This window comes from Cervus elaphus, chromosome 1 (genome assembly GCF_910594005.1).
Source record: "Cervus elaphus chromosome 1, mCerEla1.1, whole genome shotgun sequence".
Lineage (NCBI taxonomy): Eukaryota > Metazoa > Chordata > Mammalia > Artiodactyla > Cervidae > Cervus > Cervus elaphus.
The window spans coordinates 80,033,080-80,045,091 of record NC_057815.1 but is presented as its reverse complement, the minus strand read 5'-3'; the positions used below and the strand labels follow the sequence as shown (position 1 = coordinate 80,045,091).

Here is a 12,012-nt window from a genome sequence, read left to right as displayed (position 1 = left end):
GACTAACACCTCAGGGGCTTCACATAACCCTTCCCAGCTGGGGCAGTGATAAAAGAATCTGCCTGCCAATACAGGGGCTGCAGGATATCCATGGGTCAGTCAGGAAGATCCCCTGGAATAGTAAATGGCAACCCACTCCAGTATTCTTGCCTGGACAATCCCATGGACAGAGGAGCCTGGTGGGTTATAGTCCATAGTGTCACAAAGTCGGACTTGACTAAAGCAACTTGGCATGCATATGGGTCTGTGACCTTTATTTTATCCCATCATAGCTATGACCATCAGCCTTCTCACACTTTTTACCCAGAGCCTAATCAGAGTATAATGTAAGCCAGCACTACCCAGCCACTGTGGCCTTGGATAAGTAACTTCCTTCCTAAGATCTATAAGTAAGAGACTCGCTGACGGCCATGGACTTGGCTGATGGCCATGCTAGCCACCCTGGTAGCTCGGACAGTAAAGCGTCTGCCTGCAATGCAGGAGACCTGGGTTCAGTCTCCAGGTCGGGAAGATCCCCTGGAGAAGGAAATGGCAATCCACTCCAGTACTCTTGCCTGGAAAATTCCATGGATGGAGGAGCCTGGTAGGCTACAGTCCATGGGATCACAGAGAGTCAGACACGACTGAGCAACTTCACTGGATGCTAACCTCTCAGCATTGCCAGCCATGTATTCAACCCCTACCCTGTGAGGCCCACATAACTAGGCACCTTTGACAGACCAGGATGGGGATTAGACCCTGACACAGTGCAAACGCAGAACCAGCCTTCAGCCTTCTGTCATCTCCCACTTGCCATATCATCTAATTGGTCAGCCTCTTAACTAACCAGCTCTCTCTTATCTCACCCTTACTCTATCACTGATTCCTCAGTGGAGCCACAAGCACCCTCTCCTCCCCTCCACATTACATACACACCCAGATACACTCTTCAAACAGGGCCAGTCAGCAGCCCCTGAGATTTCACTAAAAGAAACACATAGCAAACAGAGCCTGCTAAGCCAACCTAGGAAACCAGATCTGAACTACCTGGTGCCCATATGTTTTGAAGAAGAGTGGGACCACTTTCCAGATCAATCGCTTTCCATGACGATTTTCCTCTTGTTGGTGCTGGCAGGAATATACTAACCATCATCAGAGGCTGGCCCGGATGGTCGGGTAATGCTGAGCCTCTATGAGCAGCTATCATCTCAGTCCATTTCTGCCCTAAACCAATGAGGTAGGTTTTGTTATTTTCATTTTGCAGAGGAAGAAACTGAAGCCTGGGAATTAACTTGCCCAAAGTCAGAAGACTAGTTAAGTGGGACCAAAAGTCAAATCCCACCTGATTCCATGTCCTGAACTCCCAACCCTCGGTTTTAACGACAGGTCTGCCACAGGACCACCTCCCACACTTCCCTTCTCAACCATCACCGACAGCTTCTTACCCGGTTCAGGCAGCCCGTGAGCTCTGTCCCTTAGAGGAAGGAGGTTTTGTTTCTTCATAGTCCCTTCAAGAGAGCTGAAGTCATTTGTGCTTGTTGACTTGTTCACAGTCTGACTGGCCCTGAGAGCACGTAAGTTCTTTAAAGACGTGTGAGAGCTGGCTGGACTTGCTCACTGTCGTATCCTGCTATAAGCACGGTGCTGCGCACATAAAAGATTGCCCAGGAAATAAGGGTGAATATTGGAATGAAATGTGGACTCCCAGGCCAGCAAGTGGAACAACCCTTCCATTTCTGAAAGTGAAAGTGTTAGTTGGTCAGTCATGTCCCACTCTTCACAACCCCATGAATCACAGCCCGCCAGTCTCCTCTGTCCATAGGATTCTCCAGGCAAGAATACTGGAGTGGGTAGTTTTTCCATTCTCCAAGGGATCTTCCCGACCCAGGGATCGAATCTGGGTCTCCTGCATTGCAGGCAGATTCTTCACCATTTTTGAGCCAAGCATACACAAGGGACCAGAAAAATACCCTTCCTTCTGCTTGAACTGGGGTCCACCTTAGCATCACTGGACCTGGGCCACGTGGGCAAGAAGTCCTGGGTCTGCCTGCTGGTCCGTGGAACCCACAAGCGCAGCAGAGGAAGGCGCCGGCGGCGGGACATGGCACACTTATTTGGATTAAGACCCACCTTTGCAACTTGTAGGAGACAAAAACCAGCGGGAGACAGACATTCTCACAAACAAGAAAATGTTAGGAGTCAAGTTTGGGCTATGGAAAAAGTTCAACAGGAAGAATGAGACAACTTTCTCAGTCCTCCGCTGGAAATCAGACGCAGACGGAAGAGTCTGGGAGTCCAAATTTGTGCAAGAGTAAATATTGGCACAAACAGGATGCAAGCGCCTGCTCCTCTCTGCTTCACAAGATTGGCAAAATGTCCCCAGAACTCAGAGCACTGACAATCCCGATGCATCTAGAAGTAATGATTTCATTCCAGCAGCATCGTCACCCAGGCTGCCAACCACGATATAATCATCAGAAAAATCCCCTCCTGTGATACAAGTCAAACAAAACTGTGGGGAATAACCACACCTCTTATTTACTCCTCTCAAAGCCCCACTTTAAGTGTCCAAGTTTCTTGGAGTGTTTGGGTGTGGCCCATAAATGCCATCCAGAGTGATTCTGCAGTGCCTCCCAGATGATAAACTGAAAAGTCTAGACACCAGTGGTCGCAGAGACTGACCATGCATGATGTCGGCAATGACACTGCTGACATGGACCGTACATAGGACCCGGCGGGTGACAGAGTGGTCAGAGCTACTGTCTGGCACCCAGCAGGAGTTTTCAGTGTGGGGAAATGTGCTCTAGAATAACATGTGTGATTTATTAAAAATTAGCTTCACTCTCCCGTTGCAGGAACAAGATGGAGTGCTTTCTCCTAAGAAAAGGAGACAAAGGGAAAGGGCCCCATGTCATGGGGCCAAGTGCAGAGAGCGCTGGACAGTCAGGAGCCTGGAGGGGCTCCTGGGATCTGATCACTTCAGGGAGGTCATGAGTTCGATTCAAGTTCATGTAACAACCACATGTTAGAAGGTCCGTTGTGCACGGGATCTGAGTAGGAAAGAACCGTTCAGGACAAGGAAGAATGGAATATCTGCCCCCAAGAGGCTCAGGGGCTCACAGGAAATATTCAAAAGTAATGCCATAAATGCGCTATTACACTAACGGCTGTAATTGAAGATGGACGGTTGAGACAAGACGGAGGCAGAAAGATTAAATCGCCTTCTCCATTTACAAAGCAAAGCTCATGAAAGGTCAACCAAAAAATACATGCTTTCTTTTTTCTTGTCTGTTTCTCTAAAGAATATGGGCGCTGGACACTGAGAAGGAAATTTGGGGAAGGAAAAAAACAAGTTTTCATAGCTAAAGCTCAACAGGTACCCTTTTAAAATCTGGCAAGGATGGGACCAAATATTACATTTTAGTACATATCAGTAAGCACCCACTATCCAGAGTGCAGAGAAGAGCCAGATGTGGTCTTACCAATAATGAAGAAAAGAGAAAAAAGGAACAGGAATTTGGTCACGATTACAGAAAAACACAGGAAGGCCTAAAGCTCTGATGGCAAACAACTCAATGCCTATGGTGGCCCAAGGCAGAGAACACACCCATGCTTAGAAGGCCAGGTAGGGACCACAGCAGACTAAAGAGAACCCTCCGTCTTCTTTCTGTTTCCTAAAGAAAAGCTGGAAGCCCGAGTTTACATGTCAAATCTTCCAATTTTTAAATACTGGGGCAAATAATCTTTTTTTTTTTTTTCCAAAACAGGACTCAAACCAAACAGGACATTTCTGATGCCAAAGTCTGGCTCCTGGGCTGCCAGTTTGAGGCCCCTTGCCTTAAAGAGTGACTACAGAAAAACAAGTATAGTTCCTAACTGCCAGGGCCAGAGGAATAATGAGGAAAGAGCGTGATGGTCACTCAGGGAGGCCTGTAGGAAGATGAATCCAGTCCTGGGAAAAATCATCGAACCAGTAGAATAAAACTTCAGAGGTCTGTAGTATACCACTCACCACTGACACCTGCACAGCACTTCATATAGTCAGCCTTAGGGATCTGTGGGTTCTGAGCCCTCAGATACAGAGGACCAAGTGTAAAGACTTGAGCATCCTTGGATTTCAGTCCAGGGAAGAGAGACCTCCTGCACCAGTTTCCTTCAGATACCAAGGGATGACTAGTCATGATCAGATGACTACCTCATCTGATCTCCCCAACAACTCTCAGAAGTAGGCATCATTATGAACCCTATTTTAGAAGTAAAGAGTTTCTAGTTCAGAGGCCAGAGAAGGAACTTGTCTCCAGTCCCACAGTTATGAAAGGGCAATAGCATCAGGACTCAAGTCTAGGATGAGTACTTTTGCAGAATTTCAAAGAGAAGAACTCCAGGCTATCCTGATATACAGCCAGCCTTGACAACACCAGTCTAGCAAAAACTAATGTTCTCAGCCAAGGGTGATCTTGCCCCCATCTCCTCCCAAGGGAGACATTCAGCAATGTCTCCAGGTATTTTTGGCTGCTATGCTGTGGGGAGGTGTGAAGGGTACCACAAGCATCTAGCAGATGGAGGTCAGGGATGCTGTTAAACATTCTACAGCACGCGGGACAGCTTCCTACGACAAAGAACTATCCAGTCCCAAGTGTCAATATGGATAAGGTTGAGACCCTGGTCAGACTCTAGCGCCTGGCTACTTAACTCAAGACGAGAATCAGCAGAATCAGCATCACTTGGGAGCTTGTCAGACATTCAGGCCCCAACGCACACCCACTGAATCAGCTGCTGTGGTTTAACAAGATCCCTGGGTGATTTGCACACACCTGGAGAAGCACAGCCCTAGACCAGGCTTCCTTGGCCATGTCGGAATTTTAACATAGGAAGCAACCTTCACAGGAGACCATTGCATTATTTTGTAGACGGCAACAGTGAGCAGTTGGCCCCCGGTCAGACAGCTTGCCCATGGCAATCTCTGATCTCAAATCCAGATCTCAAATCCCTGTCCTGCACTATCTCCAAGATGCCAGGCAGGACCAACATATGGCCCCTTTGTACAACTCTCTCATCTGCAAAGTTGATACTGACCTTTGGGGGTATCTTGGGGACTTTTTCTGAATCGTGAAAGGAATCGATTATCCTGCTGGCTGAGATTTTTTAAAATGATCTCAGAACACTGCATGGGATAACCATGTTCACCCACCACATTTGCCTGCAGATATTTTACAATGAAAGTGGCCACACAGCTACCACAGTGGTGGACTCCAGTGGCCAGCAAGTAGCAGAGTTCTCCAAAATGACGGCGGCAGCTGATGTGGTCTTCCCCAGCGGCACCTGGGGAATAATGCTGAACCCGTTCCAGAGGAGTATTTAGAATTCAACGACAAGCGTAAAAGGCTTTACACGGAGGATTTACGCAGATGAGGTCACGAGCAGGTTGTAACAGGGTTTGAGGCAGCTTAGTTCATAATAATACAGACACACGTCAGAGTCCTTGCTGGATTTTTGCCCCCAACCTTGGGAAGAAGGGGAAAACAAATTCCTTCACCTATTCTCCCAGGCTCAGCTAAATGGACATAAACTCTAGTTCCTGCATGGCCAAGGCAGTCCCAAGCAGTCCCTTAATCCTAGTATTTGCTAGAAACAACTGTTGTCACAGATGCCTTCAATAAAACACAGAACTCGGCATGCATCCAGAAGAGCCAGCAAAGTTGAAGAAAGTTCTGTAACAAATGAGGAGAGAAGCAAGAAACTGGAGGTGTTGCTGGTGTGTGGTGGCCAGCTAAAGTGAAACCAGAACACTGATGATGAGAGAAATCTCATATTTACCCCCCAAAATTAAGGTGAGGTGTACTTAAGGGCAAGAACACGTTTTTTGGAGCCTATGATTATATGCAAACTAAATCATACAAATAATTATGAGAGGCTGTTTGGGCATTGGCAGGGATAGATGTTGACCTGGTTTTTCCAGAGGCCATGGTCAAGAGGGAGAGGGATCTTAGGGTGAGTTCCATGGCTCTCCAGGACCCTCTGGGCACAGCTCACCCATAGGCACGACAGGGCAAGGAAGAGGGTGAGGGGAGTGAGGTATCACTCAGGGCCATGCCCTTGGCGGCTCACTCACCTCACCCTGGTGCGTGCGTGCGTGCACGCATGCGTGTGCATGCTCGGTCGCTTCAGTCATGTCCAGTTCTTTGCGACCCTATGGACTATAACCAGCTAGGCTCCTCTGCCCATGGAGATTTTCCAGGCAAGAATACTGGAGCGAGTTGCCGTTTCCTCCTCCAGGGGATCTTCCCAACCCTGGGATGGAAACTGCATCTCCTGTGGCTCCTGCGTTACAGGCGGATTCTTTACTGCTGAGCCACGAGGGAAGCCCACCTCACTCTAGACCCAGCCTCAAAGCATACACACCACCCGCTTCCATAAAGAATACTCATATTTTTGACTGAAAGCTTACACAGAGGAAAGGTGGTTGATTTTCATTTTAAGCCTAACCTTGTATTAGAGAAAAATGAGGAAGCCATACTCCATCCCCAAAACCTCACAGAGGTGTCCTCATATTTCTGACAAAGAACTCAGCTAACTGACTTGCTTTCCAATCAGCATAGAGCCAGCTAAACCGGGCTGCTAGCTTCTGCTTCATAACGAAGCCAGTTTATAATAATGTCATTTATTATCCTGCTACAGAAATGGAATATTTTTAAAAGGGAGGAGACAGAGAATGTCTTCCACACATATGAAAAATATTTAAAAAGCCCCCAAATCACCAGAATATGTTAGGAGTTGGAACTATCAGAGGGGAAAAAAAAAAGTCAGCTTAAATTTAATAGACCGTTTAAATTCCTAGTTGACAGTAATTAAAGAGCAAGCAGTATTTCTTTAAACGGCTGCTAGACAGAACTTAATCCAATTTAGGTAATCACTAACCTTTACTATTTTTTTTTTCTCTCTCTCTCTTTCTCTCTCCTCTAAATGGAATCCAAGGATTGATCTACAAAGGCCATAAACTGGCAAAGCATAAGAAAAGAATATTTAAAGAGAGAGAGAGATTGGGTGACTGTTACGTAAGACAAGTCCAATTAAAATGGAAACAAGTCTGGGGCTCCCTAATATAAATTGACTATAACCTGGGGCTTCTAACGAGGCTTCCTCACAGCAGAAGCCAGGCCAAGAGAGGTGGCAGTACTGCCTCCCCCATTCTCCTGTTTCAGAACCTGTTGGGCAGGCTGATCACCAGGTCCTGCCCACCAGTGCGACAGCCAGCCCTTGCCAGACCAGCACCAGTAATTCTTATGGTCACAATACCTTCTGGGCCTCTCTCCTTCTTCCATGGAATAACTACTCTCAGAATTACCCAGACTGTCCCTTCGGTTCCTCCAGTGTTCCCCCAGCCCCTGTCCTCTCATGTTAATGCTACCACACTGCTCTGATTCAGAAACTTCCATGTGAACAACTAGGACCTTCTTGAGATCTTGGGATCCTGGGTTTTTCATGGAAGGTCTTCAAAGACACATATCAGAATATACTAGAAAGAACAAGGGGCTTGAGTTAATAGCTGTGGGACATCAGGAAAATAATTAACCTCTCTGAGCCTTTGTTTTTCACATCTTAAAATAGGGAAGACTATCTACCTGTTTGATTGTTGAGAGGTTCAAATAACATTACCATGACTGTACCTAGCTCACAGTAACTGCCCAGTAAATAAATTGGCTCCTTTAACGGTACAAGTTTTAAGATAAACCTTGAATCTCCAGCCCCTGCCCAAATCATGAATTAACTCAAATTCACTGCTGATGCTCGATCATTGCTTTGCATCACTTAGCTCCAAAGGGGACTCTTCCCTTCTAAAACAGTACCTTCTGCTCATCAGGGTTCCACTGTCTCTGTTCCCAAATTATTAAATTCATAGCCTGTACAAAACCCACAAAATATTTTATTCCCAACACTCAGCCACTGAAATATTAATTTATAATAAATGGTTAACAAATGATTTTCTATAAGCATTGCTTTTAGCAAGAATTTACATTTTGCATATACAGAGGCAACTCTAGGGAACAAACTTTAAATGATGAACCCAACACACTAGAGATCTTTCAGAAGGCCTCACACTCTATATTTCTCACATCAATTCTGTATCAATCTACCTCTGCAAAAAAAAAAAGGTGAAAATGAAAAAGGCTACAATTCAAGTTTCTGTGTATTCTATGCATACAATGGCAGTACAAAAAGAATGACCAAGGAGACTATTCACATGGACACCTACAAATTCCCTAGGATAGAGAACTCATTAAGAAATCCACAAAGTCCTTATTGATTTCAATTTTCTACAGATGAATGCTTGAAATACTGCATGTACATTGTTAATAAACAAAGTGAAGATTATGACATTAGGTCTGGATCCCCAGAATCATATTTTCAAATACCAGTGTGATGGTTTTTAAAGATAAGACTAGGATTTTTTTCCCCAGTGATTGAGCCACTCTATGATATTTAAAAGAAAGAAAAGCCACCAGTTAATCAACTATAAAATGATCTTATCAATAACTGAGGCCCTGAAAGGAAAGACATCTTCAGAGATGGCTGGCACTTCAAGGCTGCAGTAACAGATCTGGAACCCATTCTCAGCTCCACTCCAAGGTGTGTGTGCCTGTTACTGAGTCCAGGCTCACTCTGCTTGCTGCACAGAGGTCAGTGAATCCAAGAGGCAAGGTGTTAAGGCAAGAACACGAATTTATTTGGAAAGTCGCCTGACCAAGATGGCAGACTAATGTCTCAAAATAACCATCCTGTCAAAGTCTGGATGCCAGATTCTTTTATTCATCAGTGATGGGGGGTGGTGAGGAAACAAACTAAAAAGGCCATTTACTCTCGCAAGTATCTCCTAGAGTAGCAAGCCTCAGACAGGGTGATGTGTTAATTTCTTCCTTCCTGCCATCTACAGGTGGAAGAGTTCTGAATAAAGGCACTTTAGCTTAACAGTCAAGCAGAGGGGCAGGATTCTCAGAGGCAGGCCATTATGTGTAATTATAATAACAAAAGAAATAGACCTAGCAGGGAAGAGTCCCTGTTACTTGACTTTGGACAAAGATGCTTTTGAACTGTGGTGTTGGAGAAGACTCTTGAGAGTCCCTTGGACTGCAAGGAGATCCAACCAGTCCATCCTAAAGGAGATCAGTCCTGGGTGTTCATTGGAAGGACTAATGTTGAAGCTGAAACTCCAATACTTTGGCCACCTGATGCGAAGAGCTGACTCATTGGAAAAGACCCTGATGCTGGGAAAGACTGAGGGCAGGAGAAGAAGGGGACAACAGAGGAGGAGATGGTTGGATGGCATCACCAACTCAATGGACATGCGTTTGGGTGGACTCCGGGAGTTGGTGATGGACAGGGAGGCCTGGCGTGCTGCAGTTCATGGGGCCGCAAAGAGTCAGACATGACTGAGCGACTGAACTGAACTGAACTGAAGTCCTCTAAGCCTCAGTGGACTTATCTATGTCATGTGAAAATGATACTACTTATCTCATTTTTTGGGGTGCAGATTATATATCAAAGTTTCTTAGTGCAAAGTTTAATATAATAAGACTTCAAGAGTTGTTTGTCCCTCTCCCCTTTTATAAAATAAAGAAAAACATTTTTGAAATGTTCAAACACAGACCATTGTTGAAATTTCACCAATTTGAAATAAAAACACAACCATGACCCTCTGGATCTGAAAGAAATTAAGTCTCCTCATTGAGAAATAAGCTTGTTTAAACTAAGCTCTTGAGCAATAACCAGGTCAAACAATCTTATTTCTAATACCTTTCTTTTTTACACTACTAAGGGTTCTGGTTGTAACAATCATCAATGAAATACTGAAAGGATGATGGTTGGGGTTGAATAAAACCAAAGACAACTTTGTGGATTAACCAAGCATTGTTTCCTTTATCTGCTACATTCTACAAAAACACTTGAACAGCTCTCTTGGCCAGATTCTTGGGCTCAATACAACCAGAAAAGCCCCACCAGCCAGGTTCCACAGAGAGGAGCGTTGCACTTTTCTTAGTCCTACTAGGAAACTCACAAGAAACTAAATTTAAAATGTGGCTAAATTAGTTCCTGTAAGTGCCTGTAAGTGCCATCTCGCCTTCTGATACAGGTGCTGTTTCTGTTGTCAGTTACAGCGCCTCCAGCACACCTCTCAGCACCCCCGCCCCAGCAATTTACTAGAGCACAGTTCCATGACATTTTGCAGCATGCAGGCCAGTGATATGTCATGACTGCACCCACAGTGGTCAGGATCACTAAAGGGAAATAAAAAGGGCCACCTCTGAGGTTTGATCAGCAAGCACCTTTTGGTGGGGAAGGGCGGGGGGCGGGCGCGGAAGACGGAGACAATCTGGAGTCCTTGACCAATTTGGTCCTTTGCAATGGGTCGTTTGGATCTGCACGTATCGTGTGGGCAATAGGTCTAGAACTCTACCCAGCAGGAATGTCTGGAGGTTCCAGCCCGGAACTTTTTCCAAGTGGGTCTCCGGAGCAGATGTGCCTCTGAGCCACCTCGCGTGAGCCTTCCGTCCCGTGGGGCGCATCGCAGTAATTGAAACCTTGCATACCGCAGGACTGCAGTGGTGTCTATAAATACTCACCGCCTTACTGCTGACCAACAAAACGCGGGCTCCCGGCACCGCGGGGGAAGAGGCGGTGGCATGTGACCCAAGGCGGAGGCTAGGTAGAACAGGGGAAAACCCTACTGCCAACCAGGGAGGCACCCCAGAGCTGATTCCTGAAGCACGGTTGCAAGTACAGAACCTGGTCTGATCCTGGGCGGCCGCCCCTCGGAAAAGGGGGAGAAAGCTGGAACCAGAGTCGAGAGGCAGGAGTGAAGATTCCAGACCGCCCCCCTGTGCTCGCAATGAGCTCTGCGTGCGCGCACAGTAGGCGCACAGGGGAAAGCCTCCCCAAAACGCGGGCGGGCGGGAAAGATGTAGCGGAAAGGGGATGCAGCTGGCGAGGAGAGCCGCCCGCCGGGCCGAGGTCTCCGCGGGCTGCTCCCCCGCCCGCCCCAGTCTGCGGAGCGCGCACTTCCAGCGGCGCTTGGGACAAAGCGGCTCCCTTCTCTGGCCTCCCCTCCCAAGCCTCTCTCCGAAAAGAAGGGGGAATAGTAGGAAAAGATGGGGGTGTTTCGGGGCGCCGAATAGCCCGCGCCCGAGCAGGGGCAGCTCTTGAGATTTGCACCTCAAAGGAGCCAAAGGGGAGAACCAGAGAGAACGACAAGCAAACTTTCTTTTTCGATCTCCAGGCATAGCCTGGGTCCTAGGATCGGCGGCGTCCCTCGCCCATCCTAAGCCACGACGCGGGGAAAGTTCCTCCCCTCCCCCGCCCCCCCCCCCCCCCGCACGGTGATCGCGAGCCCCGTCCTCTGTGCCCGCCTGCAGCGTCGGATCCGAGGACCCTTCACCACGCGAGGGCCCCCACCCGGTTGCCCCCAGATGTAACGCTTTCCCCAAGCCCCCTCCGCGAGCCCCGCCGGATTGTGCCCGGTGTGCCGGGCGACTGTGTTCTCAATCCCGAGCCGCTGCTGAGCCTAAGGCTCCAGCCCCTCCCGAGTCACCTCGAGTCAACGCACCCCCGAAGCTCGCCTCCGCCCCAGACTCTGCACGCCCGGGGAAAAGTTTCCTGTCTTCCCGAGAAAGTTTTCTCACCCGCGAGCAATGAGCGACCTGGATGGCTCTCGCCACCGCGCGGTGCCCAGCTCCCTCTCCTCCCTCCTCTCCCGGCTCGGCGGGGTCCAGTCCAGCCTCAAGTCCTCTCCGGCGCGAGTCCACAATCGCGGTGGCGGCGGAGCTCCCGGACCCGAGCTGGTGACACGTTTCCCTCCTCGCTCATCTTGCGACCTCCCCCTCCTCCTCCCACCGCCCCCCGCTCCTCCTCCTCCCACTTTTCCTGTCCTGTGCTCATCGCTTTAGTTTCTCTCCAGCAGCTCGCACCCCACCCCACCTCACCCCATCCCAGTACTCCTCCCCAGCAGCAACTCTCACCCGGCTAGGGAGGGGGTCGGTG

At 48.1% G+C, this 12,012-nt stretch overlaps 1 protein-coding gene across 8 annotated transcripts in view; it reads right to left on the bottom strand.

Moving 5' to 3' along the window:
• PRR5L (proline rich 5 like) overlaps positions 1 to 12,012 on the bottom strand; it is a 77,228-nt gene extending 65,216 nt beyond the window's left edge. For 2 of the 8 annotated variants that reach the window (XR_006342342.1, XM_043909498.1), the window contains exon 1: positions 11,655 to 11,871. The gene's annotated coding sequence lies outside the window, so the exon portion shown is untranslated. Of the gene's footprint in view, positions 1 to 1,424; positions 1,643 to 11,654; positions 11,872 to 11,990 lie in introns of those variants that run through there. The other 6 variants (XR_006342343.1, XM_043909479.1, XM_043909454.1 and 3 more) reach the window with 5 other exon arrangements.